The 24970-nt window shown below is 43.4% G+C and overlaps 3 long non-coding RNA genes across 7 annotated transcripts; 1 reads left to right on the forward strand and 2 right to left on the reverse strand.

The window, feature by feature from the left end:
• Positions 1–98: 98 nt before the first annotated feature.
• LOC116276766 (uncharacterized) lies at positions 99–13380 on the reverse strand. 4 transcript variants are annotated; one of them, XR_012066606.1, is made up of 6 exons: positions 13299–13380; positions 10855–10900; positions 2248–2332; positions 1723–1831; positions 644–811; positions 99–433 (listed from the first exon to the last, which is right to left on the reverse strand). It is a non-coding gene; the product is annotated as an uncharacterized lncRNA (long non-coding RNA). The 4 variants fall into 4 exon arrangements; XR_012066603.1 differs by having other exon boundaries at positions 1719–1831; XR_012066605.1 differs by lacking the exon at positions 13299–13380 and adding an exon at positions 13213–13292 and having other exon boundaries at positions 1719–1831.
• LOC140691124 (uncharacterized) lies at positions 9989–10842 on the reverse strand. The gene is made up of 2 exons (XR_012066608.1): positions 10647–10842; positions 9989–10278 (listed from the first exon to the last, which is right to left on the reverse strand). It is a non-coding gene; the product is annotated as an uncharacterized lncRNA (long non-coding RNA).
• On the forward strand, positions 10211–15719 carry LOC140691125 (uncharacterized). Of its 2 annotated transcripts, none has more exons than XR_012066609.1 (2): positions 10211–10291; positions 15602–15719. It is a non-coding gene; the product is annotated as an uncharacterized lncRNA (long non-coding RNA). The 2 variants fall into 2 exon arrangements; XR_012066610.1 differs by lacking the exon at positions 15602–15719 and adding an exon at positions 10475–11620.
• The last annotated feature ends 9251 nt before the right edge of the window (positions 15720–24970 follow it).

The following is a 24970-nucleotide window of genomic DNA, read 5'->3' on the forward strand; positions in this document are numbered from 1 at the left end:
CTTGGCTGAATGAAGTCATTTCTAAGAGCGGTGGACAAAAGGGCAGTGCTGGAACAAAGCAGCTGCTGAAAACAATTACGTATTTAAATTCCCTTCACCCCGAGTGGCAGGAAAATTTTATTTTATCCCTTTCTCCTCCGACATGTCAAAATACACAAGCTTTTGAGTCCTTAGGGCCTCTGTTCTCTGACGGAAAAGATAAGAGGCCAGATGGATAGCCAAGAGGGTACTTTGGCACTGAGTGATGGACAGGTAGGACATTCGGCAAACGGCTCTGCCACTCATCTCTCTTCCGTCCACGGAGCCGATTGTCTACATCATCTTTGCCTGTCTGTCTGCCTGGCTTCCCGTATGTTCCATGTCGTGGCCGCTGCCTCGATAACTCGCTTCGCAAGACCATTAACGTTCTGAGGGCCACGGTAATGGAACTGTTCTATGGGGCCGGGGTCGGGAGAAGGGGAGAGGAAAAAAAAAAAGAGGAAAAACTGAATCTCTGCATGTTTCGCCACCCTCAAGAAAATGGCTGTCCCTAATTACACAAAATGACAGAGAGAGCCGTTGGCCGAAACCGCTGCAAATGACAGTTATTTCTCTGAAAAGCCTAAAAGAATAGGTCACCCTAGCTAATACGCTAACAGCGTACTTTTCTGTGTATGCAATTTCTGTGACATTCTCCGAATGTTTGGGTGCCGGCTGACATCTGCACGGAGCAGGGAGGTATCTTTTTCTTCTTTTTGTCTTCCTGTAGAAAAGTCTAGCAATGCATTTGTATATGAACTCCATGCTTTGTTCTAGCGAGTAAGTCATGCATCTGTGGTAGGAGGAAGGAAGACAGCTTTGAGTTAGAAAATGGGGGATATACGGGCATAAACAGAGCCGTACCCACCTAACAAAATCTACAGGACAGCATCCACCCCCTGTCTCTGTTTGCACTCCCTGCATGGGACAGTCTAGAACTGTCAACAAGTGTTGGCTCCACTCTGTCCCCTGGTGTTTCAGCCCCTCTCTTTTTTAATCTGCTGGACAAGCAAGCATGAGTTGTGCTGGAAAGCAGGTCATTGATTGATTTCATTGTCATCTTCACTCCAGATGCCTCACCTGGGCCAAGTTCCTGGGTGTGCTCCTAGATCAGAGCTTGGATAAAACCAAACAAAAATCCAGTCTTGTTTGTCACAGAAAATGCAGCTAAGGTGAAGGGCTTGAGGACCTCATTCTTGTCCTCTGTAGGTCAGTGGCTCTAGCTCCAGGAGCAAGGATGGTGGGCAGGCTGTGGGCTAGCTGCCTCAGGTGACACCCCTTGTCCCTGGGGACACAGGGAGGTGGTGAGGGAGCAAGCCACTCTGTCCCAGAAGAAGGTGCTACAGACACCTCCCTAGGAGTACAGCCGCTCCTCTTCGGGGCTGCAAAGCAGGGTCTTTGGGGTGGTGTCTGTTACCAGCCAACTCATTTCAACACCTGTATTGGGCATCTGTTAATGGGCTAGGAATGGTGTGAGACTGAAACAATAAACATGTTCTCTTTTTTTTCACATGGAGATACTCGGGATTGAACCCAGGACCTCGTGCATGCTAAGCACACACTACCACTGAGCTATGCCAGCCACCTGCTCCATAGTGTTTCTCAAGTGTCTCTCAACATCCTCCTTTGTTAAGCAAGTGACACCTGTTGCTGCCTCCAGGGGAGGTGTCCCACTGAGTGGAGGACAGCAAATAGCATACTTGCCACCAGGAGCAGCAGTCCCAGCTGTCACCCCACTGTATGCTTCACGGGTGCCAGGTTGCCAAGAAAGACATAACTCACACAGGCACTGGATGGAACGATACTTATTCACCTAGAGAAGAGACAGCAAGGTCAGGTTCAATAGTATGAGCCAGTTCCCCATGGCTGGCAGGTTTCGTCCCACGGCAGGGAGATGGTCTGCATGCACCACTCTGTTACTAGAGGCAGAGGCCCTCATTTCTCCTACCAGGAAGAGATACAGCAATGAGGCTGGCCTGGTGCCGTGTAACACACACAAGCACATGCAGAGCAAAGGAACACACATCAAGCCCAGAACAGGAAAACATTCTCCCAAGCAAGGCTGCAAGGGCCCCTTATCTGCATGTAATGAAATGTTCCAGGCCCGAGCCAGGCAAGGATGGAGCACACTACACATGACTGCCTTTCTCGTCATTGCCACCACCCCCCGTCTCACCAATGAGTGGTAGGTTGGTGGGGCAGGATGTTTGTGAAAAAAAAAATACCTACTGTTTTTGTAACAAACAACAGAAGGTGAAGTCCACTGTAGCCTTCCCTAGCTGGTGAGGACTCAAGGGTAGTGGTCTACCCGAAACTGGAAGAGAGCATATCATTAATAAAGCAATGTGAGACAGACCGACCTCACTGCCATGGCAATTACAGGGTTATTATGGAACCAGAGAGGCCCGGTTAGTTGCATTCTTTGCTGCCAGCTAATTTCTCAACCAACTGAAAAAGACGACAGAAGAATGAGGCAGATGAAAAGCAAATGATCGCCTTTATCGCTGATGGACTGGAGACTGAAGAATGTAATTTTCGTCTGGAGGTGAGCGGGGTTCCAAAACCTGAATTCCAAAAGTAGACAGACTCGTCTGTGAGGTCACAGGAAGCCCTGGACCAACAGCTATTTTTATGATTCAGTTCTTCGGCCGTCCTCCTTACATTACTATAGTCTGAGAAAGGAAGGGCTGTGACTTTTAATTTATTTACTATGTGAAGTATGAAACATGTACAGAGTAATCAGAAGAGTGTACTAAATCCTCAGGTAACCATCACCCAGCTTCAGCAATTACCAGTGTCTTGCCATTCTTGTTTATCTTTACTGCCAAATGCTTCCTATCCCCAATTAAATAATATAAATGTTATAGTTTTTTAAAGTAAAATGTTCATACATTGAAATGCATAAATCTTAATTTTGCATTTAAATATATGCATTGGGGGAGGGCATAGCTCAAGTGGTAGAGCGCATGCTTAGCGTGCATGAGGTCCTGGGTTCAATCCCCAGTACCTCCTCCCCCCAAAATAAATAAATAAATATACCTAATTACCTCCCTCCCCCTTAAAAAAATAAATGCATGTGTAAATGTCGATTAAATGTATTAAGATCGACAATTTTGACAAAGAATGCATGTACATAACTCATACTTTTATCACAATTTCAGCCTCCCCAGAAGTTGTGTCCCTTCTAGATGATTCACTGATCTCCCCAAATCAGGCATCCATGATGATGTGGGGTTTTTTCCTCCTTAGATTAATTTATTTTGCCTGTTCTGGGACACTGTATAAACAGAATTTTACTGTATGTACTTTTTTTGCAGCTGGCTTCTTTCACTCCACATGAAGTCTGTGAGATTCATCCACACTGTTCCGCTTATTAACAGCTCCCTTCCCTTTATCGCTAAGTAGGACTCCAGGGCAGAATATAGCCTTGTTGATTCGTTCATTCTCTGTTGATGGGCATTTGGGTTGTTTCCACTTACTGTGTGAATTAAGTTGCTATGAACAAGTCATTTTGACCACATGCATTCTATTTTTCTCTGATAAACAGATTAAGAGATATATTTAACTATATACAGTACACATTTACTTTACACATAGAGAGTCAAAACTTTTCTGACATTATTGTACCATCGCTCATTCCCATCAGCAATGTACAAGAGTGTCATTTACCCCAATTCTCCCCCACATGTGATCTTGTCAATTGTCAGTCTTTTCAATTTTAGCCATTCTAGCTGGTACGTAGTCTTATCTAATTGTGGTTTTAATTTGCAGTTCCCTGATGACTAATTATGTTGAACACTTCTTTAATGTTTATTGGACCATATCTTTTTCCTTGTGAAGTGTCTGCTTTCGTATTTTACCAATTCAAATAATTGGGCTGTTTGACACTCTTTTTGTTCCATTGTTGGTATTCTAGATGAAAGTCCTTTGCAAATATATTCCTCAGTCCATAGCCTGCCTTTTCACTTTCTCAGCAATGACGTTTTGACGAGCATAATTGTTTCAGTCTGATGCTGTCTTGGTTACCGGTATTTTTCTTTGACGGTTACTCCTTTCTCTGTTCCATCTACCTGCTTACTTCCAGGTCAGGAACATATTATCCTCTGTTTTCTACTTTAAAAAGATCACTGTTTTAGCTCTTATATGTAGGTTTATAATCTACCTCAATTTAATTTACATGTATGCTATAAGGTTTGGTTCAAAATTTATCCTTTTTTTCTATATGGCTATTCAGTTATTCTAGCACCATTTGTTAAACAAACTTCTCTGCTTCCTCAGGTTTGCTTGGCATCTTTGTATGAGATCAACTGACTGTGTAAGTTTAGCTCTATTTTTGGACCCTGTTCCATTGGTCTGGTCCACTGATCCTTGGGTGTGATTACTGTAGCTTTGTAAATCTTGAAGTCAGGCAGTAAAACTCTTCTAGATTTGCTCTTCTCTTCTAAGATTGTTTTGGTATTCTAGATTCCTTGCATTTCCATATAAATTTTAGAGTGACCTTGTAAATTTCTCTTTTTTAAGGAACAGCCTGCTGGAATTATCGCTGAGGAGGCATTGGCTCTATAAATCAATATGCAAAGAAGTGGCAACGCTATTGAGTTTCTGCCCCATGAAAATGATATATCCCTCCATTTGCTTAGGTCTTCCTTAATTTCTCTCAGTCATGTTTTATGGTTTTCAACATAGATATTTTGCACGTCTTTTATTAAATTTATTCCTGAGCATTTTATTTATTTTTGACACTATTGTAAATGGATTAAAATTTTCCCCAATTATTCGCTGCTAGTATATAGAAATTTGATTTTATTTGTTTATTTTGTATCCTGACACCTTGCTAAACTTCTGTTTTAATTCTAGTAGTTTTTTAATTTTAATTTCTTAGGACTTTCTATGTAAACAAGCATGTTGTCTGCAAATAGAGAATGTTTTACTTCTCTGTCTCTGATGTTTGTGTCTTCTCTTTCTTCTTCTTGACTTTGTGCTGGTTAGGACCTCTGGCACAGCGTCTAATGGAAGTAGTGAGAGCAGCCACCCTTGCCTTGTTCCCAGTCTTAGTGGGAAACTGGAGTTCAGCTAATTTGATGTTAGCTGGAGGTTTTTCATAGATGCCTTTCATCAGATTGACGTTTCTTTCTACTCCAGTTTTCTAGGAATTTTTTTATTGTAAATGGATGTTGAATCTTGCTAATTGCTTTTTCTTTATCTCCTGAGATGACGGTATTGCCTTTCTCCTTTATTCTGTTAATATGATGGCTTACACTGACTGATTTCAAATGCAAAACTAATTTTTATTCCTAGACTGAACCTCACTTTGGCATTACACATTACCCTTTATGTATATTGCCGGATTTGATCTGTTAATATTTTTTTTGAGGACGTTTGCATTTATCCACGAGGAATGTCAGTCTATAGTTTTCTTGTAATAAGGGCTACATTTTTATAAATAAGTAATATGGAAGTGACTGGGCCTGCGGGAGAGTATACTGAGGTTGGTGTACTTTTTGGTGATCTCAGATTATACTGGTAAACAATCACCCACTGTATGCTAAGACATTTTATTTGTTTAAACATTTTTATAAAACTGTAGTTGGTGTAGTGTCTTAGGTGATTTGAATGACTCAATCCAATTGACTACACAGCAGATTTGATAAACAAGGAACAAAAATGTCACTAAATTGGCAGAAGAAAAGGCTCAGCCACATAGGTAGGTAGATAGATGTACCCCCCCAACTCCATCTCTTTATCATTTTCTTGCATTTAGATTTATAAATGTCAAAATGAGGAAAATCAACATACTGGGATTGGAAGAGAAAGTTTGGGGGTCATCTCAGTAATCCTTATGCATAGAAGCATCTAAACCACTGGCAAATTCTGGCTGGCAGGTCCTTATTAGTGACAAGTCTCGATGGGGTTTTTTTTGTTTGTTTGTTTTGACAGTTCTGGTTTAGTTTTCATTTGAAGACCTCCTTTTAAAGGCCACTGTCTCACATCACTATCTTAACTGGCAGGGGTGGAATATTTACACCTAGCTAAGAATGATCAGAAGGGTAAAAACAAACAGATTGATGGGAAAGAGACAAGATAAGTGTCTCACATTGTTTTCAGATGTGAAGACAGTAGGCAGGTTATGGCTCTAATGTGTTAAAAATACATATATTTTGACAACAATGACACAAAATCTTTGAAGAGGGCTGCTTCCTAAGACAAAAAGCAACTTTGTCCTTACTCAAGAATAATTTTGAAATCAGAGATATGGACAAAGACATATGTACAAGGCTGTGCTCTGAGAATATAATTATAACAGCAAATTTTCTAACAGTAGCAGAACTGTTAAATATATAATTATGAGCTATATGATAGGATGTAATGCAGCCACTGAAAGTCATATTCACAAAGTATATGCAGTGTCAGAGAAAGTACCTGTGATAAAATGTAACCAAAACAATCCATTCATCCAAACACATACATTCAAATATGGTGGGCTCAGTGAGAAATAATTAACTTTAATTAAAGAACTGAAAGTAGTTAAAATGAACACCTCTCAGATACTAGATATTTGCATGGAATAAATGCTATAAGGGAATTACCAAACTGGTAAAGGAGATTATCTCTGTGTAATAAGAATATATGTAATTTTGTTTTTCTTATTGTTTTCTGTACTTTTGAATTCTTTCTTAAAATCCTTATTATTTTTCTAATAAGAAAATTTTTTTGTAGTTTGTTTTATTATTTATTTGTTTGTTTATTAATTTTTTAACAGAGGTACTGGGGATTGAACCCAGGACTTCGTGCATGCTAGACGTGCGCTCTGTCACTGAGCTATATACCCTCCCCCCAAAAAAAATTTTAAAAAAGATTTTTTTTAACTTGGCTTCTGAACTGTGTCACATGTCATATGTGGTACAAGGGAATAATTTTTCACTAGGCTTTAGAGACGTCCTAGTGAAACAGCCAGGGATTTAAGATCAAGGGAAGCTGTGTTTCAGTGCAGACGACTTATTCGGTCTCTTAGTATTTCGGTGATAGTTCCCGCGAGCCAAGTTTGGGTTTTGAAGGAAGGTTCAAGCAGCCACATGCTAAGAGCTTGACCACTCTGGTTGCTGGCACGCAGGGCCGCCAGCTTCCCCGCTCCCAGTCCTCTGAACACTGCAAACTGTCAGTTCCCCAGACACTCTGCACTGTTGGTAACTTTGTAAGCAGGCTGCTGTGCAGAAGACCTGTGCCCCTGATAAATCCCGGGTACTGTTTTGCCCACAGGCCAAGCATATGCTAGACAACCAGCTCATTTTGAAGCCTGCTATCTGGACAGTATCTATAAAGAGGACGCAGGAGTGAGGAAGGGACTGGGGGCTTGGCAGTGGAAGACTTAGATTTCAGTATCCGCGTGGCATCAGGCAAATGCCTAACTGGCCAGGGCTTCCCTCAGCTCCTCTATGAATGGGTATGTTAAATAACCTTTCCTGTAATTCTGGGGCAGAATTGTGAATTTCAAAAAGTTTATGTGTGATATTGATGAACAGAGTCTGTATTTTAGATAGAAAGGAAACAGTCCCAGAACAGACAACACAACACTGAAGGAGAAGAACGAAGTCAGAGGACCAGCACTTCCTGATTTCAAGACTTACTATAAAAACTAAGTAACTAAGACAGTTTGATACTGTACTGGAGAAAGAATAGACAAGTAGATCACTGGAAAAGAACACACAGCCCAGAAATAGACCTGCACAGATAGAGGCAACAGATCTTTGACAAAAGGGCATAGTAAATACCATGGAGAATGGAGAGTCTTTTCAGCAAATGGTCCCGGAACAACTAGATATCTACATGCAAAAAAAAAAAGAAAAAAAAAAGAAAGAAAGGAAAAGAAAAAGAACCCTTAAACAGAACTTAATCCTTCACAAAAATTAACTCAAAATGGATCCTAGACCTAAGTGAAAAGTTACAACTTTTGGAAAATAACATAGGACAAAATCTAGGTGACCTGGAGTTTGATAACAGCTTTTTAGATACAGTAACAAAAGTAGGATCCATGAAAGAAAAAAGTGGATAGACTGGACTTCATCAAAATTAAAACTTCTCCTCTGTGAAAGACACTGTTAAGAAAATGAAAAGACAAGCCTCGGGCGGGGAGAAAGTATTTGCCAAATGCATATCTGATAAAAGACTGTTATCCAAATTATACAAGTGATTCTTAACATTCAACAATAAGAAAAGAAACAACTCAAAAATGTGCAAAAGCTCTGAACAGACACCTCACCGAAGAATATGTACAAATGGCACATAGCATGACATGGAAACAATGGGAAATTTCATATATTTCTGGTGGAAGTACAAATGGTACAGCCACTTTGGAAGACAGCTTGGCAGTTTTTTTACAAAACTAAACATACTCTTAACATATTATCCAGCTAGCATGATCTTTGGCATTTATCCAAAGGAGTTGAAAATATATGTGCTTACAAGAACCTGCATGCAAATATTTATAGCAGCTTTATTCATAAATGCCGAAACTTAGATGAGTACAGGAATCTTTCCTATCTTTTCTACAACCATATCAGCAGTGACTAGAATGGTAGCTGATACGTAGAAGCAGCTCAATAAATACTTGGTGAATGAACAGATGCATGAATATAAATGGAATGAAATTGTTAACAATATAAGTGCCACTTATCCAATCAATTAATAGTCCAATCACTTACTAATATAAGCACCATTAATCCAATCAATTAATACTTCATTATTGGAATTGTTCTAGCACCACTGGAATGAGAAAGACAGCTCAAGAGTAAGGATGTATTAAGGCTCATCCAGTACATTCCAAAGGAGAGAGCGTGACCATATCTGGTGGGCACAGATTTTCCCACCACTCTTCTTTCTGCAGAGCAGGGTGGCTTCAGCAGGCCTTGGTGGCCTGAATGAAATCCCTCGAGACCATCCAAGCTGTAAACTCCGATTATTTGCCCGCTGAGAAGTCTTTTTGACCATTGATATGGGTGTCCAGGGACTCCATACTATGGATGGATTCCTTGGAAATACTTCCAGTCACTAGAAGAAGATGGCCACCACTGTAAATTAATAAATCAATATTCTTGTGGTATGTAGGAAAGATCATATGAGTGCCCAAATCTCTCATTTTTCAGGGGAGGACCAGAAAAGTCCTGCCTGAGGTGCCAGTTAAGAAGGGGGCTTTCAGACTCAGGGTTCTGCACCTGTTCACCTCTCAGACCCTCCTGCATCTGTCTCTGAACTATAGTGTGCAGGTGGGGTTTCTAAGGCAGCTGCCGCCCCAGATCGGTGGCTCTGGTTACCTGACCCCATCCCCAGGTGAGCTTCTGGGTGATAAGCTGACTAGGCTCTCCTGTGTGGGGCCCTCAGGCCGGATGAAGTCCAGAAGTTCCAAGTAACCCACTGACAGGGCGTTGCTGTATCTCAAACATGAAATAACCCATTTCTTCACTTTCCCCCCAAATCCTGGCTACAAGTACTATATCTGTAGCTGTATGAGGAGGATAGGAAATTGCTCTCAACTATCCTAAAATGGTTTGGGAGTTAAGATTACCCTGCAGCCTCCACAAATGAGGTGAGGAACAGAAACTGTGAGTGCAGTGGCCCGACTGTCACTTCTGCTAATTATCCAGTTACGGTGGCTTTCTCCCTGCACCCTTCTTATCAGGGACAGGGACTGCAGAACACCTAAATATTTCACTGCTTCCATGTAGGTGTGGCTCTAGGACTGACATGTGTTATAAATGTCTGCAGCCTCCTGGAACTCTCCTGGGAAGACACCCGAGGCAGCTTCCTGTGTGGGTTCCATCCCAAGGGAACGTCTGAGTGTGAGACCTGCCTGAGGAGGTCTAGAATGGGACACTCTGGGGTGGCGTCTGAGCCGTCATCTTTGAAGGGATGAGAATACCAGCAGGTTGGGGGAAAGGTGGTGAGAAGCCCAGATGCTTGCTGTGAAAAGCACTGAGATGTTTACAACTTAACTTTATTGGTTGCCCAAGGCACGGAATATGGGTGCACTTGTCCCACCTACAGATCTAAGACTGGTTCAACCTCAAACACCCTCTTCCTGGCAAGGCAGTTGTGAGACATCCCTGGGCTCTCCCTGTCAACGTCTGTGATGCACTGTGAGGCGTTAAGGCTGGTGCTGGTTCCCAGGATCACTTTTGGGTAAAGCCCTCTCCGCTGCGTCAGGTGATGGAGCTGGTCCTGGCTCTGGTAGGAACATAGCTCCTACTCCACTGCATCCGTCTCAAACTGTGGAGACCACGTGAGTTAAGGAGAGTGGCATCTGCTTAGGCCAGGCACAGCTGGAAGGGTTGACTAATTACGGCAAGTCTTCAGAGATGGGGATAATTAGTGATGAAATAGATCAGAGAAAGGAAGGTCCTTAAAGAGTATCTCAAACAGTGTTAGCGGTTTGATGCTCACTCTTTTTTTTTTAATTTAACAGAGATGCTGGGGATCAAACTCATGACCTCGTGCATACTAAGCATGTGCTCTACTACTCAGCTACACCCTCCCCCCTTGACACTCACTCTTGCTGATAAGCTTCTTGGGAGACTGACCAACCCCAGATAAACTGATAAAATATATTTTGTGGGTATCTAGAGCTAGGACCATACCGGGAACACTTCCTGTGCCACCATCAACATCCTGCCCTTTGAAAGTCTTCCTGTCCGCCTAATGGCGTTCCTGGTTAGCAACGTGGATATTTCCTGTTTTCTTCCTGAGAAAATTTTGAAATTTCCTTTGATATTTTAGGACAATATTTTAAGAATGTTATCTTTGGCCAGTCTTATATTTACTATCGAAGGGTACTTGAAAACTGACCTTGGGAGAAGGAAAAAGATCACCATTGAAGGCACCAGGCATAGACCTAGAAGAGCAGGAAAAAATCAGAAAGCTTGAGAAACTCTCCATAAGCAAAGATAAAAATACACATACTATCTCAAAGCTAAGAACCCAAGAGGGCAGCTGAAAGAACAGCTTCACGCAAGGCTTAGAGAGTATAAAGTAGTAGTGGGGGTGTTGTGGGGAGGATGGTTACAAGCAAAACCACAAATTGAAGGCTTGGGCATATGACTGGCTATTCTAATAAAGGTTGTGGGTGGAAGGGACATTGTAGTAGGATGTTTCCATAAGCTGAAGAAATGATGCTCTGTGGGCTTCAAGAGAATTGCCTAGCAAAGGCAGATGATCTCAACCATCAATTAATTAAAAGTTAGGAGTGAGTGTAACTGTGGCTGAGCCCATGCCCAAGTAAAAATGCATTAGGATTGAATTAGAACAGTGAATCGGCATCACCTGGAGGGCTTATTAAACCCTAGATTATCCCCAGAGTTCTTGATTCAGTAGGTGTGGAATGGAGCCTGAGAATCTACATTTATGACAGGTTCCTAGGTGATGTGATGTCCCTGGTCTTGGACCACTCACTGAGAAGGACTGATTCAAATGGAAAAAGTCTTACAACAAATGTGTTCTTGACTTACGCCCTCACATTCCACAGGAGTGAGGAATTTTTCATTTTGTGCACATGTATCAGAATTAAAAATCATATTACAAAAAAGGTGAAATAAAATGCTTTTTCTAACTATAAGGAGATTATTTCTTTTTATGATTTAAATCATGGAAGAAGTTCAAAGTACATAATAATGATGGATAGAATTACATATATAAAAATGTAAAACTGTGAAGTAATGGAATTTCACAAAATTAAAACAGAGATGTAACAGAATAAGAAAAATATTTGCTGTAAATGCTTTCCATAAATATGGCTGGATATTTGAGGTTTAAAATATATTGAGTCATTCAAACCAGGTTCCCAGTGGAGACATAGTCTGGGACACACACAGGCAGTTTATACATCAGGAAAGCCAACATAAACCAATGTTGGAACACTAAACCTCAAAAGTAATTAAAGAAATCCAACTGAAAACAATTATAAGGAACCATTTAACACATATTAGATAACAGTACAGGGATAAATGATAACATTAGTACCTGTGAGACTAGTGGGAGATGGTTGTTGGTGGAAGTGTAAATTGGTTTTTTTTTTTTTTTTAGTAAGAGCCATAAAAGTAATCATACCAGAAAATGTATTCCATATAACTAATTCATAAGAACAAACCTATAATTATAAAAATATGTATAGCAGAATTATTTATAGTAGCTAACAAATGAAATTACCAGAATATTCAATAGTAGGGAAATAGTGAAACAAATAATGTTATATTGACCTAATATTCAGTCGTTAAAAATGAAACGGCATAATGATTCTGCCCACAAAGGGAGGTGCACACTGCATTGAAATGTTAGAGAAAAAAAGCACTGGGTTTGGAGTCAAGAAGCCTGAAATTAAGTGACCGTCGGCTAAGGAGTCAAGCTTTCCAAACTGTGTATTTAGTCTTCTACCAATGCAGTCTGTTTTTCCAACTCAGCAGTTTTCAAACATTTTGGCCACTATCAAAATTAAGAAATGTTCCATTCTGATCCACTATTCTCCATTTCATTACTTTCCACTCCACTTTAAAATGCCAATCACTGAACTGGTTTAAAACTCACAAACCTGTCACAACCAGCAGTTCATAAAACACCAGGCTAATTTATAAGTGTGCTCGAAGTTTATGTACAGACTCCCTCTCTCCCACTCTTCCCTCTAACATCCCCACCCTTCCCCAGCCACATACACATCCATGATACACTCAGAGGAAGTTCCAATAAAGGCTATGGCCTGAATACATCCATAGTTGGCATGCCACTTTTATGCCCCTCTAGGTATTGGGCACATATATCAGGAGGTAGAGTGATTTTTAATGCAACTGTACTGGGTAACTTGCTTCTCAGATGGTGTTAACAGCTCATTTCATCTCTACAACTCAGCAGGGCATTAAGGGAATAGGCTAGACCTTGGTATCTATTTCTGTGTTCTCTCCTTCCTCAACCAGTATCCCCAAGTTCTCACCTGGGTTCCTGCCAAAGGAGCCCATACACAAAGGTCAGTAGACAACTGGGAAAGAGCACTAGTTTTTAAAGCTGGCACGACAAGAACCTAATATTCTAATGCAAAGGTCTGGTAAAAGCTGAATGGGGGACCGTGAGCCCACGTCAAAGGGGGGGGGGTCCTCTCTCCAAACTCATATCCAAAGGTGAGAGCTGCACTCTCAGGGCACCAGAGGTGAGAGAGCTGACCAGATTCCCCAAGGGCTCCGTTCATCAATTTCACTGCAAGAAGTGATGGGGAAGGATGTCTGGGCATGCCTGCCCGGTCTGCTCACCCATGGCAGGGGGCTGCGCCCAGTATGAGTGCTGACCTTCCCCCCGCTTGCGTACATGACCCCGCCCTCTAGTGTAACGTTCCTACATAACCCCACCCTCCAGTGTGACTTCCCTACATAACCCTACCCTCCAGAGTAACGTTCGTGCATAACCCGCCCTCTACTGTGATATTCATATATAACCCCGCCCTCTAGAGTAACGTTTTACATAACCCCGCCCCCTAGTGTAACTTATGAGTGATAGATGGCTGGCCAATCAAATGTGAGATTCCTCCTTCCTTTGGGAGGAGCTAGTTTGGAGGAAGAAAGGCCAGAGTGGGCGGGAGTTCTCACTTACATGGGCCGATACAAAAACATGGGACAAAGAACAGAAACGTCCCCTCTTGAAATCTTCAACACAAAATAAGCAAGGAGGTTACTATGGCCCCATTAGCCTCATTTCACCGATGAAGAAATGAAGGATCAGAAATTTAACTGATTGAGTCACTATCATAAAGCTAGTGATACTCGTACTGACCTAATGATGCTTCTTCCAGTTAGTGGTGCTAAATGTGCGAGGGTGGCGGACGTCCCGAATCTCTGATTCCTGTCACTCCGCGCGCTTACCAGCTTCCTGCTGGTCTAGTCCATGGGATGCCCCGAGCATGTGCGGACAAGGAGTCCTGCTGTTGCACACTGTTCCTATGGGGCGGGGTAGGGGTCACCTAACCAGGTGGGCCGGGAGATCACATGGGAGCCTTTTTGTCTCTTTAACCCCAGAGCTAGACTAGAGGCTGGTCTACACCCGTGCTTCCTCTCTTCAGGGCCCCATTCCTCTCCAGAGTGAGCCCCTGACTCTTTTTCCTCCAAGACCAGAGGAGAGAAAGTGAAGACGCTTCTCTCCTGAAGACATATGCAGTTTGGGAGCATGTGCCATCGTCCCTCTGACCCAGTACCTTGATTTCTGTTCGGGGCAGCTCCCGTGCTTGAAGGGAAGCTGACCACACATTCAATTCCAAGGATGGACCTTGACCGACTTAAGGTGATCAGTAGGTCCCATTCCTCCCCCATCACCATGACTGGTTCAGGGATGAACATCTGACCTAATTAGAGTCAATCAAAACAAAGACATATTTTCTGATGGATTCTAAGGAAAATGGCTTCATTCTTCCTTTGAAACTACTTGAAAGACTTTCTCTTTTGGATTTGAACAAGTCCTTCACCCTCAAAGCTACTACAGCCATCTTGTGGCCACTCGGGGAAATAGATGTTGAGGAAGGCAAAGAGGAAAAAAGAAAAGCCACTGGGTCTTCAGTGTTATTGGGAGTTGCTGGATAAAGCCTTGATGGAAGCCTGCTATTTCCAGTCTTTTCAGCATGTGAACCAACACATTCCTTTAGTGGTTAAGCTAATCTGAGTTGCATTTTCAGCAATTGCAGATTTAAAATTAATACGTATTGCAACACATAAGCATATGAGTCAAGGGAAACAAATCCACTGTTTACCCCAATTCTGCTAAAGTTTTTCAAGGGCAAGGTGATCATCAGAGTAGACAGTCAGATTTTCCTATATTGGTCCAATAGGAGGGAAGAGAGAACCAAGCTAGAGAAAAACAAGCTTTAGTAACATTCCTCTAACACACACATTTCCAAGTGGAATAGAATAAGTAAAGGGCTTGGTCTTTAAATTCACAATCAAAGCCAAATACTGTTATTAATAGTAGTACTCTTGTAACACGTCTCACTGAATGTTTCATCCCCTTATATGGTGGCTCCATTGTGTGTCTTTGCAGATTCCACCTTAACCAAGTTACGGTGCGTGAGCGGAAAGGACAAACCTTCAGCTACCTTCATAGGTTAGAAAACATGACGAACAGACCCCACTGATACTTTAGTTTCTTCAAGGGACAGTCACAAAAGATACAGGGCTCTGCCACGTCGGGTCTTATATCATCCAAGAAACTGCTCATTTTCTAAATCTTCGGAAATGAAGCCAATGGGGAACGCCTTATGCTAGGAATATCCAAATTCCAAAACCAATGAGGATGGCTCTTCGACTTACTTTGAAACAGAAGTAGCCACCACAAGCCTGCCAGATATGGGAAGGAGGCAGAGAAACATCCCAGTGATCCTTTATAAAGTAGGTCTGAGGTCTCTCCCCTCGTAATCAGTGATTTTTCTTACTCTAATGAAACCCAGATGCTTCCAATAAAAAGAATGGCTGGTGTTCAAGCCATTTGCTAATTCTGCCTAGAGGTAGAGGGAAAAAAAAAGGCTATGCCCCACATCATTAATTTTAAATATCCTATTTTGTTTTATTTTCAGAATGAAATGGTATGGAACAGTGTAATGAGCAATAGAAATATGGAACCAAGAAGCAATTATATCTTCAAAGGAGCAAAATGAGAGCAAATAAAAGGGCTTGCCCAAGTTAGCATACAAACAGGCAGATCAGAACATCATTTTTAGAGTCCAAATACATGCCTTTTGGTTGTGTCTGTAAATTATCTTCCACAAACATCTTGTTCTATCACTGGAGACTCGTTTCTGGGTTATAGTAAAAATTGGATTTCTTGAGAGCCCTAAAACCCCTCAAATTCAATTTCACCAGTATTGAGTACCACTGTCTGGAGCTGTTGTGCTGCTAAGACTACATGTTGATGATGACAGCATCACAAGAAAGTCATACCTTGGAGGAGACCTGTCAAAAGAAACCCCATCTGGGGCAGCAAGATAAATAGGGCTTAATCTCTCCCTTCAAAGTGCTTGCAGTCTAGTTAAGCAGACAGGGCTGTATATAAATAATCATAATATAATGTGTGCTGGTTAACACAGAGGGGACACATTTAATTCTGCTCGAGAAGATAGAGTAAGACTTTACAGTAAGGTAGGCAGGAGTGGAAGCCATGCAGTACAAGCACAACTGGGCCAGCTAGAAGGTGTGGAGGCCAGGTCTTCAATTGTTCAGTAAGAAAGGTTCCAAGAACATCCTGTGAGTGGGTGGGAATCAGAATCCAGCTCCTGCCCTGAAGCCTGGGGCCAAGCCAAAAGAGTCTACCAATGAATTAAACTTTTAGAACCTTTCTGTTTGAAGTGACAGGAATTGGACCTATGTATGGCATCAAAAAATGGTGCTATATGTAATGGATCAAATATTGAATCTGGTGAATATACGATATATAATGGATCACAATGCTTAAGTCCTTATACAAAACCCAGTTCAGAGATGTGCATCTCAGAGGACCAGGCTGAGGCAACAATGAAATCACTCAATAGGGAAGAGAAAGCATGGAGAGAAGTTCCCATGCACAGTCAGCTTTCATACAAAAACTACAAAGCACATAATGGCATCCAAAGTAATGAGAACTGGTTGACAGATCCAACGAATAGGACGAATCACGCCGAAGAAAATAAAAATAATGGAGCAACTAGCCCAGGGGTTTAAAACAAATTTGTTTACAATTCTCAAAGAGATAAAACAAAGAAATAGCATACTTAAAAATGATAACAGGTCATTAAATTGGAAAAGGCATATATAAAAATGAACCAAAATTTTTGAAAATTAAAAATTGAGTAAAAAATTTAGTAGATGTGATAATAATAGACTAGATAAGGTAAAAGAGAATCAGTATATTGGAAAGAGAACTAAGTAAATGTGGTAGACATTGATTAGATATTCACCCATTCCATTTCCTCTTCCTGGGCACAGAAGAAAACCATATTTCCTGGATGTCCTTGCAGTGAGATCAGGGCCATGTGATTGGGATGTGAGTGAAAGTAAAGCATGTCATTTTTAAGCCTGGCCACAAAACATCTCCTTTGTTGGAGATAATACATTAAGGCCACATGTTGATGATGACAGCATCACAAGAACAAAGCTATATCTTGGAGGAGACCTGTCGAAAGAGACCCCCAACCTGCCTCAGATTGTGACATAGGCAAGAAGTAAACCTTTGTTCTGCTTTCTGAGTTGATTTGTGGTACAGCATAGCATAGCCTATTGCTGAGTATACAATACATCACTCTGAATGCAATAAGACAAGATAAATGCAAAGAAAAGTGAAAATGAAGTTACAGAGGATAGACCGAGAAGCTCCAACTTATGTATAACTGGAGTTTCAGGTGGCAAAAATAGTTAAAATGGGAGAGAGAAAATACCATGAGATGATAAACTGAGAACTTCCCAGAATTAAAGAATGACATAAATCCTTAGACTGAAAAAGTCACTCATTGTACTGGTTTATTTGCAGTCATAATTTTCACTACAATGTTTTTTTTTTAAATTTTGACCGAAGTTTAGAAATACACTGTAATGTTTTTCCTAACTCTTCATTCCTTCATTCTTTCTTTCATTCATCCATACAAGAAATATTTTTAAGAACCAATTATCTGTCAGATTCCTTAGGAACTGGGAGTTCACAAGATAGAGAGAAATCAGAGAAGTGGCTGGCAATTACCACAGAGGGCATAGAATAGAGAAGGGTGGGGGTGAGGGCATCGTGACATAAAATGGCATGATACATTAGAAAAGATGCTAGTCAATCAAGCAAGGTTAGAGTGAAGGAGACACAGGGGCAAGTAGCCAGAGGTAATACCAGAACACAAGTCAGGAGCCAGATTCTGAACTAATACATTTGCAGAATAGCTTGAAATCTTAGAAGGCACAGGCTTACTGGTGACTTTAAGAACGGTGGAAGGCATTGTGCTGTACACCAGAAATTGACTGTATGTCAATAAAAAAAAAGAATGGTGGAAGATTTTCCCAAAACAAAGTCCCTGTTCCACTCACCCATCTGAATCCTAGCTTGACAGAGCCTTAGATTTTGAGTGGGACACTTCTCATTCTTCCCCCCACCATGTACAAAAGGCAGGACGCATCTCAGCCAGGTAACACCAGGGCTGTGATCCATTCCTCTTATTTGTGACATACTGCCTTCCTGACCACCTCATGACTTTTCTTTCCGTGGCTCTATGACCAGGCTTATTATTATCCCCAGGCAAGTGGGAAAAAGGATGAAAGTGCAAAATTGAAGAAGCCCCGAAAATGGAGCAGATTATGGGGCTACAGAGGGAAGAACACCCAGGAGTCAGGAAAAGGTGTCCCCCCCAGAGGGGTGGCTGGGCCACGAGGCATAAGTGACAGGCAGGTGCTTGGGGCAGAAAACTTTGGGGAAGAAAAAGGAGGAGAGAAGAGAAAAATCTGCTGATGGAAGAATAGGAATTTTTCTGAAGAGAGAATTTTTGGAAGTCTTTCTCTCTGTGTTACAATATAACACACACGGCTGCTTCAGAACACCTTGAATACACCCATGTTACTTTTCAATGATTTTGGAGTCAGATTTTTTTTTTTCGTGTTAAGGTGATACTGGTGGAAGTTGGCCACAAGTTTTGCTTGGGTTCCCTATTTGTACACTGTCCCCTAATCGTGAAAGTTCCAAAGGGATAGTACCCCTACCTGTAAAAGGAACTTGTTTGAGAGAGAGTGAAGGCACGGGGAGCAGCCGCTCGGGAGCAGGAAGGTCGGAGAAGGAAGAGGACCACATGGGGTGGGGTTAACCGAGGAAGATTTCACCCACTTCTTCATTTTGACCAGATCCACTCTCGTTGTACAAATGATCACAAGTCCACAGGCCTAGGCCTTGGAGAAATTAGAGGAGACCTGAATAATATAAATTATGACCAAGAGAGAATTTGCCAAAGATGGAAACATCACCTGCAGTGCTGGGCTGCACCCAGTCTGTCGCTACCCTCAGATGCCTCCTCAGAAGGAGGGAGGGAGAGGAGCCGCGGTCCTTGGAGAAGGAGGGTCAGTTGCTTTAGAAATGGTAAGGGTTGTGGGGAACGTTGGTTTTTTGCCAAGAGGAATTCATCAGAGCAATGCCGGGCAGGAGGCCATGAGGGAAAGGCTGTTGGAGCTCATATTAAGGTGGAGGGTGTTGAGACAAAGGCCGAGCCCTCCCTTGCACAGGATGAGATTCTGTGCATGGGCAGCGGGCGTCCCTTCTCTAGAGATCGGGGCCTTTTTGTCCCTGGAAAGGTCTGACAACTTGATCTGAAGTATGGAAACTGCTCTCGCTGGAGACATTCCAGAGTCCCCTTCCGGCCATAGACAGTCTGACCGGCTGGCCGTCTCCTGTGACCATTGAGAGCAGCTGTGAGCGTGGAGGCCACCCGTGTGTGGGGGGAACAGAGTGCAGCTCCACTCAGAGTGTCTGGGCCACAAATAGGGCTCTGGGTCTTACTTCTCTCAGAGAAGGAGGGAGTTACGGATGGCCCTGTACCCGACGTGATGCTTCTTTTTATCCTCACTTATTCCTGGGCACGCTGTCAGCCAGATAATAGCAGATGACTCAGAGGCAGGGCTCTGGCCTGGTCCGAGTACCCCACTGACCCCAGAGAGCATGGAGGGTGATCACCGAAGTGTCTGCCCTCCAGGCTCTCCTCTCACGCTACACATTGCCTTCTAGAGGGATGGTCAAAGCATGATCTTAGCCCTTCTGACATACCCAGGTGCCAGGCTGCTACCTAAAAGACTCTCATAACCCAAGGTCATGTCCCCTCTGGGCCCCAAACTTTGCTGACTGGGTACCAACCTTGTCACACTAGTGCTGTCCAGTCTCCACCAAGCGCCCCGAGTCCCTGTGCCACTGCCTTCAGGCAAATAGATCCAGTCTGGACAATTCACTGCCGCAGGTAAGTACAGAGAGTTCTCCTTGCAGCCACAGCAGGAAGCCCTTCCTTCCAGACAACGGTAGCCTTGACCGTCTGCCTTCCCAAACCAGTCATCCCAGGACCACCCAGCACATCAGCCCTGCTTCCTCCTAGAGGCCCTTCCTGCTTCCTTTCCAGTCGGGCCCGCTGCCACTCGCAGGGTCTGACCAGCTGACTTGGCTGAAGGTCTTGTGTTTCCTTTCCAGACATTTTTCCACAAGGACTTAAATTCACAGGCAGGACAGCCCAGCAATTAAACACGTGGGCTCCTGAATCAGACAGCCTGTATGCAGTCAGCCTTTACTCTTTACTCTGCTACCAGCGTTAAATATTATTAAGGCCACTAAGCCTTGGTTTCCCCATCTGTAAAGTAAGAAAAATAATAGTATGTAATTCAGAGAATTCTTATAAGAACTGAATGAGAAAATGCAAACCTCATACTAAAAGCAACCATTTACTTGCTGTTATTTTTTTTTTTCACCATATGCTAACTCCTCAGAAGGCTCACAGCATAGTCACTAGACACTTTTGGAAGGAAAGAAGTGACTATAAATTACTAACTTCAATTCAGAATAATAAACACTCGATTCTCAATATTCACCGGTTCCGTATTAGTGGATTCGCCTATTCACTAAAATTTCTTTGTAACCCTAAGACCAGTACTTACAGTGCTTTTGCGATCACTCCTGCACCGACACAGGGCAGTAAAAATTTTGAGCTGCCAACACACACATTCTTTGCTGGGGTCGAATAAGGCAGACTCTACCCTCCTGTTTCAGCAATCTTACTGTGTATAGTGTTTTTTTCATGGTCTAGTTAGTGCTGTATTTTTCACATTTTTGTGCTCTTTGTTGGTGATTTCGGTGATTAAAATGGGCCCCAAACGTGGTGTTGAAGTGCTGTCTACTGTTCTTTAAGCACAAAAAGGCTCTGATGTGCCTTATGTGGAAAATACACACAGGACACAAGCTTCATCCAAGCATGAGTTACAGAGCTGTCAGCTGAGAGCTCAACCTTAATGACTCAGCGCTGTACATTACATAAGGTGTCTTGAAATAGAAACACGTAGAACAAATGTATGCACTGATTGGTTGGTGAAGACACGTGACCAGAGGCTCACAGGAAACTGACCCCATATTTACCCTAGGAGCGGCAATTCAGTATTCGCTAATTCAGTGTTTGTGAATATGTTCTCGACTACTTTATAATTTGTAACCACTGCAAATAACATGACTCAACCATGTATAGAAAGAGCCCAGAGAATCCGGAGGAGGATCTATCAGCTTTGCCAGAGGAGACACTTCTGAGCTGACTCACCAAAGGACCAGCGAAAGCTTCCGCGGGTCAGAGGGCTAGTGTGATGAGGGAGGAGGCCAACACAGGCAACGCTCGAGGGCCCGGAGGCACATTTGTGAACTGCTGAGATGAAAGTCCAGAGGCTGTGCATCCTCCTTTCATCTGACAAATATTTATCGAGCACGTCCTGAGTGTCAGGCATGCAGCGGTGAGGGCTGAGAGTTGGAGGCAGAGGGGAGAGGGGCAGAGGGAGAGAAAAACCCTGGATGCCACACTAAGGGGCTGGAATTAATCCCAGGCCTTTGAGGCAGGAGTGTGGAGTGACCCAAGGTGGCCAGAGAGGAAACGGTTCAGCAAAGCTAAACGTTTTTTTTCAGATAAACAGCAGACTAAACCACCCAAGAGGCTACATTTCCTTCCCTGGAAATATTGGAGGACAGTAGAAGTCTCTGTGTTTCTCATGGCCAGACTTTCCTATTTCCTTACTTCACACGGTTGACGGTCTGCCATCGTGCTTAGAATTAAGTACCAACACCAACAGCCTTGCTGAGTCGTTCTGTTTCCCTCCTGAGTCCATCTCTGGCCACTTCCTTCTCAAGCCGTCTGCACCGGCCACACGGAACTATTTCTCAGTCCTTCAGTGAGCTGTGCCCTCTCCAGGTTTTGCTGCGTTTTGCCTGGATCATGGTTTCCCCTCCCTCCAAGCCTCTGCCTGTCACATAGGCTGTGTTTATTCTCCAACCTCTAGCTCTCAGATTAGAAGTCACTTTCCCCAGGAAATCATACCCAAGCACATTCTCCATTTGACACTTTCCACACTGAATTGTTTTGCTTGATTTATTGTCCATCCTTGACAAATAGACCATAAACTCTGAGAAGGCAGGAACCCTGTATGTCTGATTTACTGTCTGCATCCCTCCCACCTAGTGCCTGGCACTTCGAAGGTGCCTGTGACCCCAAAGGCAGGGAAAGAACAGGTTCACCGCAGGGGACTCTGGCATCCAGCTCACCATGAATATGAATAATGGGGTTTTCCACTGCGTTGAGGGTTGGATGTTCCATTCTCCACTAAGGGGACTGCATGGTCACCCAAGGCCCAGATTTCCTTAAGCCCCACACACTTCTAATGATTAGCAATTTGCTAAAGGTGCTGAGTTTACCCTCCACCAGCAAGACCCTCTGTGAACTGTGAAACAATTGATTCTTCTCCAATGCGCTAAGTGCACTTAAATGTCTATAATTACAGTTGAATTTTCTAGCAGGACACTAATTATCTTTAATTCATGGCTTATACGTATTGCCTAGGAGCAAGAAACTAAAAAGTGCATTGTGCTGGGGGTTGTCAGGTGGGCTGTGGGTGGAGATTCTGCTTCTTTGCTTTGAAGTTGGTCTTGGAGTTCTTTCTCCTCCCCACTGCAAGATCCAGCTCGCATCCTGCTCGACTATGGTAGGTCATTCACCCTGACCTCTAGGGAATAAAGGGAGGGGAGAAAAACATGAGGCTCTTCCAGGTTAGTTAGTCTCAGTGTCTTGCTTCAGTGTCTGGTGTTGTAGGTTCAGAAATTTAATTTGCATCCTTGGCTGGTCTCTTCACTGATTCACACTAATCTGACTCATAAGAGACTGAGTCATAACCAGAAAGCAGACCCTTCTCATTTGGTGGGAGAAGAGTGCATTGCTAGAACTTGGAATATTGGTGGTTGTGATCCAGGCATTCCTGTCTTCATGTCCCAGAAGGTCAAAGGACATTAGATACCCTTGAGGTATGTCTTATTCTGGCTGGACCCTGATAAAGCAGAGAGAGCAAGAATTATTATTCCTACTTTTCCAAGAGACTGGAGCTTAGAGGGACTTTACCCAAACATCATGATTTGCTGGGTCTTTGGTGTCCTTATTTACAAGGTGAGGAGGTTGGACTAGGTCAGGGTCAAGTTTTATGAACTGTGATCCTAGTTATCAGAAATCTAAATGGATATATCGTAGAAGAATTTGTACTGAAAACAGCAGGAGCTGAAGTCAGTGGAGCCTTGACATGCTCATGGATGGGGCTCAGATTTAGAACAAGTGCGTCTGGTGATTTCAATCACAATCCTTTCCCTCTGTCACCATCTTAGCTCTGGTGGTCTAGAAGCAGAGCCCAAGATGGTTATTGAGGGAGTGCTCTTGCGGGAAAACCGGAGATGAAGGATGGTCTCATGTGAAACCCAGCCTCAGCCTGCTCCACCACGGTGGGGAGGCACAGGAGGATAAACAGCGTGTGTGCCTCCCGCCCCCTGGAGGCAAGAGGACCAGCCTTTGGAACCCCTATATCAGTTAGTCATTGGCCATGGGTCACCCTGGGGGGCAGTGGCCTCTAACTGCCCAGATGCAGTGTCTCCCACCAGCTAAGCGCAATTCCCCTGAGAAGGGGGCAGCTGGGAGCCCTTAGCAGCCAGCACCACCTCTGTGGGGGCTGGGTGTGCTGTCCCAGAGAAGGGGCTCTGGGCGTGGCCCCACAGCATCGACTGCAGTCACTCGTGCTGCGTCCTGTCCCCCTCATCGCCAAGCATATGGTCCAGGCTCTTCCCTCTGCCCAGCACTTGTTTCCCTCATTTTTGCTCAGATAAATCTTACTTCCCCTTTGAGCCTCATCTTGGATATCACTTGCTCCAGGAAGTGTTTGCCAACCCTTCAAGTCCAGGTTCTCCTGTGTTTTCCCATCTACACCGCATTACACATTGAACTTGACCTCCTGCTTGCCCCGGCCCACCTCGACTGTAAGTTCTAGGAGGTCGGAGACCGTCTCTGTCTTACGTTCCTCTCTATCCAGGACTTCAAACCATGCCTGGCACTCAGTAAATGCTTTCAGTGTACAGGAATTAATAATGCTCGCCTAGAGGATTTGAGCTTGGGAACAGTCACTAATGGAGCTAGGCATACCGCAGTAGAGGCAGGTAGGTGGGAATAGTGCCTGTACTATCCCCCCCATTATCATGAACTGCAGGGGAGTTTTCCAGGCCTGAAAACACTGTGCTTGTGCTGAACAACAACTGGTCCATTTTGAATTTATAAGCACAACAACCCTTGTAATGAATATTTTCCTTCTTTGCTTTGGGTGCTAGGACGCTCAGAGCCCAAGCCTCCGATTAAGTAAAAAGGGTAAATTTTCTATTCTAAATATAGGCACCAGAGTGCCTTTTAAGGAAAACACCTTGAAGGCTTGAGGGAAGTGAAGCCCCAGGGTGGGACCTGGACTTGAAGAAGCCAGTGAAAGAAATGAAGATATTTGGGAAGGGAGGCAAGAAGCCAGCAAGGAGCGGGCTAGAGATCAGAGAAGGGAGGGGAGACAGCAGAGCAACATGGTGGGGGGCAACTGGAGAAACTGAGTCGCTGAGAAACCCCCCATAAGGTTAAAAGCAAGGGTGCCAAGTCCTACAGCATGAACCCCTTCCGTTGTCTTCAAGCTTCAGTAAAGTGCGTTCCTCCTGCACTTTAGGGCCAGTGGGATTTCAGAGAATGAAGGGATCAGGATGAGTCGGGTCAGGGGTCATGTGATACGGAAAAGGATCAGCATATGCTTGAAGTGAGATAGACGATTCACAAACTGGAATTTGGTGTCAGCAGGTGCTCAGATCCAGGAGTCACCAGGAGGCACACGAGTCACTGCCCCTCCAAATTCCTGGACACATTAGAGGAAGCATGGACTGT

This window comes from Vicugna pacos, chromosome 33 (assembly GCF_048564905.1).
Source record: "Vicugna pacos chromosome 33, VicPac4, whole genome shotgun sequence".
Classification (NCBI taxonomy): domain Eukaryota; kingdom Metazoa; phylum Chordata; class Mammalia; order Artiodactyla; family Camelidae; genus Vicugna; species Vicugna pacos.